The 5,000-nt window shown below is 44.4% G+C and overlaps 1 protein-coding gene across 3 annotated transcripts in view; it reads right to left on the bottom strand.

The window, feature by feature from the left end:
* The window catches only part of fcho1 (FCH and mu domain containing endocytic adaptor 1), a 71,292-nt gene that overhangs the window by 44,583 nt on the left and 21,709 nt on the right, over positions 1-5,000 (bottom strand). The window lies entirely within an intron of this gene.

Consider the following 5,000-nt stretch of genomic DNA (forward strand, 5'->3'; position numbering starts at 1 on the left):
TAGGCTATCAAACTCCTATAATGAATGAAAGAAAACTAGCTGTGCCCAGACCAAAACAATGCATAACCCTAACCTGTCAGTAAGACTTTTTTTTTTTGGAGACAAAATATTTGAAATTAGAAAAATCCTGAGAAAACACTCAGGAAATAGCCTATAGAAAGCACTTCAAACAATTCCGTGTCCAGGAGCACGGAAAAAAAATCTGTGTCCAGGAGCACGGAATTTTGGCAAAATCCGTGCTCCTGGACACAGATTTTGTGTCCTTAACATCCGTGTCCAGGAGAACGGAATTTTTGGAGATCATGTTGAAGTATCTGTCTGGTATGCTATGCCGTCCTCCGAGATCTGCTTCTAGGGCTGTTGGCGGAGATGTGGACTTGTGACATGGACTTCAGTCACAAATTGATGACTTGAGACTTGCCTTGGCAATATTAGGAATGACTTGTGACTTGACTCAGACTTGTACGCCAGTTTTAGCTTGCAGTGACTTGCAATAGCATGTCAGGTTTAAATAGATGGCCATTTTCAGCATTTGTATGTGAAAATATTACAGGACAAAGCAGTGGCATACCCCTTTAATAGAAATGTGTTTTACACAGTCCATACACACACACACACACAGAACTGCTGCTCCAGGCGCACACTGGCACATAGCATAGTCCCAACACACACCAACAACAACAACAATCCCCCCCCCCCACACACACACACACACACACAACAGCATGACGGCTTAGACACACACACACACACTTGTGACAGCACGACGGCTTAGATGGCTACGGACTGCTAGCATGACACACCATGCTGTGTGTACAATCCGTGTGCCTCTATACAGATTGTGTGTGTGTGTGTGTGTGTGTGTGTGTGTGTGTGTGTGTGTGTGTGTGTGTGTGTGTGTGTGTGTGTGTGTGTGGCTTGAGTCTTTGTGTCACTTAGCCTGGATGGACAACGTCTGTGTCTATGCTTCTTTTTACATATTTGTGAAAAGTGTGTGTACGTCTACGTGTGTGTGTGTGTGTATAGATGCACAGGGTGTATGTATGGATGCACATGTGCACATTGCATCAACTCTGTTTGTGCTCTGATAAAAAAAACAGCAATGAGACAAACACAGGACCTGGACAATGAGCACTTGTGTTCCTCCATCTCTCCATCCAACTCAGCTCTCGCTCTCTCTATCCAACTCAGCTCTCGCTCTCTCTATCCAACTCAGCTCTCTCTCTCTCTCTCCCCCTCTCCCTCCCTGAGAGCAGATCCATGAGATGAGAGCCTGACACAGACATCTCCACACCTCATAAATCCCCAGGGGCGCACGCGCGCGCACACGCACATGCGCACAGGCTATTAGCGCGCACACGCACACACACACACACGCACCATGGTAGAGACATCTCCAAACCTCATAAACCCACATGTCCAGACTACGCAACCCGAGACACACACAAACACACACACGCACGCACCCCAACAGCGCGCCCACACACACACACACACACGCACGCGCACGCGCACGCGCACGCGCACACGCACACGCACACGCACACAGTGCGGGCTATGCAGCTGTCACTTCAGGAACGAACCACTCACTCACTGTCAGGCGACAGGATTCCCCATAGATGTCTGAAACACACAGACAGTCGCACATGCGCACATGCATTGTGCTGTATGCTGCATTATGCAGGGTCACTGTCCTCTTGCATTTTCAGCTTTGATTGTTTTAATGTATATCTGATGTTGTTATCTTTTCACCTAGGGTTTATTTGGTCGTTTGTCAGTTAGTTGGTATGCAACAAATTTCCTCAACCCGCTCTCTCTGCGCTCTACAAGTGCTCTTGTTGATTGCTCTCCAACGTGTGACTGCAGTTCTATTTCCCCTTGGTTGGATAATACATTTCATTACACTGGATATCTCTCTCACACACACACACACACACACACACACACACACACACACACACACACACACACACACACACACACACAAACGTGGGTGGTTGACGTTTAAGGGCGTAACGCAAAACAAAAAAAAAGTTTTTCAAATTCCTGAAAAAAATGATGGATAAAAATTGGAAAAAAATAGAATAAAAAAAGCACTTAGTGGTCTGTGGAATTTCACCTTATTTTTGCCATTTTTGGGAAAATGAGTACTGCATCAACACATAGCATAGGCATGTCACACCGCAGGAAAATGGAGTCACACCACAGGGAATTCACTGCATTATGGCCATTTTAATCCTTTTGTATACATGACTGACATCTGAGCTCATGCTAACTTGATAATGATATTGTGTTTAATCTTAATATGTGTTTTCATTAATAAAAAAACTTTTTTTTCCTCCTATAAGAGCAGTCACACCACAGGACACCACAAAATGAACCTAAGCATTGCGTGACAGAAAGATTGCAATATGAAGACATATTAAGAGGTTAAGAGTCACCTTAAACTTCCACAGCACTCTCCAATAACTGAGGTACTGACTGGTTAGGAGCCAGTCTTTAAGACCCTTGTAGTTGGCCTTGCAGCTGCCCATTTACAAACATTGACATACATGTCACCCCACAGGACGCAATTTGTGTTACGAAATTGAACTTGTAGTTAATATTACTGTCTTGAGTTTTTTCCACATTCACACATCTTAATCTAAAGTTAAGATTTATGCAATCATGCCAAATGCTTCATAAATTATTCAAAATGTTGTTGGTTAATTTATATATATATATTATTATATATTGTTTCATTAATGTTACAGTCACACCGCAGGAAATTTGACATATAAACCTTTACATAAATCTTAACAAAAATGTTTCTTCTCATCTAAGACTAATATGAAACATAATGTACCACATCTTCTTTCATTGACATTTGTTTTTTAAAGGAAAATAACAGTTTTGTAGGTTTTTAACCAATGTTACGAAAAAACAAGTCGTCACGTCTCCCACCCACACACAGGCAACCATACATCCTCCCTCCACATGCACTCTGCATGACCCCCTAAAGGCACTGTAAAATGGATGTGTGTGTGTGTGTGTGTGTGTGTGTGTGTGTGTGTGTGTGTGTGTGTGTGTGTGTGTGTGTGTGTGTGTGTGTGTAGCTGCCTGTCTGTTTTCCATGCTGCGGAGGATAGCTTTCTCCCCAGGGACTATACAGTATAAAGATACATTAACCCTGAACTCTCAGGTAACCATGTGATATCCGTACTATCACACACTGTGTGTGTGTCTGTTTGTGTGTGTCGGCGTGTGTGTGTGATTATTGTCAAAGTCTTACGTTTAGTTTAACTGCACATTGGAGACTGGTCAAACGCAATTTCATACTTCTGCACTAACCCTGTTACACATCGATCTTTGACAATGAAGTACACTTGTTGTTGTTATTTCAAACTATGAATCAAGCGAAAGGGAGTTTTTCCTCACCCCTGATGCCACCAGGGGCCGCATCTGAGCGCCCAATTTCAGTGTGACTTTCTATGACTTATGCTAAACCCAGCCACTACGGACCTTACACCTCTAAGAATCCTGGTCCTAACCTACGTTGACCTTATGACTCTACAATCTCTTTCTATCTCTTCTTCCTCTGCCTTCCTGCTATTTCTGCCACTCCTCTCTTCCTCTCCTTTTAAATCCATCTCTAACAATGATGTTTTTTTCCCATTTGTCAAGCACTTTGAGTTGCATGCCTTGTATGACACAGTGCTATACAAATACAATTATTATTATTATTATTTACATCACCTTACAGCAGTGGGGATTAGATGGCGTTCCCCATTGAAGTCTCTGTCCTCCTGTGTTCCTTTACCAAACTGTTAAAGCACATTGAACTGTTACTCTGACTAGACCATCATTAATATATTAGTGTATCTGTGACTCGTTAGGATTCATTGGTTTGTCTGTACAATTTATTATGGGCTCTGCAGAGTAGTCTGAGGACACTTCTCTTTCTGTTGCATTGTGTGTGTGTGTTGAGTGTGAGAGTGTGAGTGTGTGTGTGTGTGTGTGTGTGTGTGTGTGTGTGTGTGTGTGTGTGTGTGTGTGTGTGTGTGTGTGTGTGTGTGTGTGTGTGTGTGCGTGTGTGCGTGTGCGTGAGTGTGCGTGAGAGTGTGTGTGTGTGCGTGAGAGTGTGTGTGTGTGCGTGAGAGTGTGTGTGTGTGTGTGTGTGCGTGAGAGTGTGTGTGTGTGTGCGTGAGAGTGTGTGTGTGTGTGCGTGAGAGTGTGTGTGTGTGTGCGCGTGAGTGAGAGTGTGTGTGTGTGTGCGTGAGAGTGTGTGTGTGTGTGCGCGAGAGTGTGTGTGTGTGTGTGTGCGTGTGTGCGTGTGTGCGTGTGTGCGCGTGAGAGTGTGTGTGTGCACGCGCGCGCGTGCGTGCGTGCGTGCGTGTGTGTGTAGAGCGAGAGAGATATGGGAAGAAGGCATTGAGAGAAAAAGACAGATGCGGATTGGACTCAGTGAAGTCTATTTAGACACAATCATGTGTGTGTGTGTGTGTATGGGCTGTGGGGGAGGGGAGGTTTGAAGTTTTGGACGCACTTTGTCACAGTCCATCACACACAATGGAGCCCTGCCTATACAATAGCAGCAAGTGCAGACACACGCACGCACACACTCTCTCTCACACACACATACACATCACCCTCATCACGTACCCCAAATGGAACCCCAGTTTTAATTCAGCAAACATAAAAAAAACCACTTCTCTGAATCGGTTGGAAAGACCACGAAAACAAACACACACACACACACACACACACACACACACACACACACACACACACACACACACACACACACACACACACACACACACACACACACACACACACACACACACACACACACACACACACACACACACACGAGAGGCTCAGAGAAGGTCCATACTAGTGTATATTAAACCAAAATCAACCACTACGCGGGGGCTACAAATGAATAAAGTCCACTTCCAGCACCTGCTTTTCATTTTTATCTTGGCTAGGCTATGGTCCAGCACTTACACAAGTCAGTT

The sequence above is a fragment of the Engraulis encrasicolus genome, chromosome 6 (genome assembly GCF_034702125.1).
Source record: "Engraulis encrasicolus isolate BLACKSEA-1 chromosome 6, IST_EnEncr_1.0, whole genome shotgun sequence".
In the NCBI taxonomy this organism is placed as follows: Eukaryota; Metazoa; Chordata; class Actinopteri; order Clupeiformes; family Engraulidae; genus Engraulis; species Engraulis encrasicolus.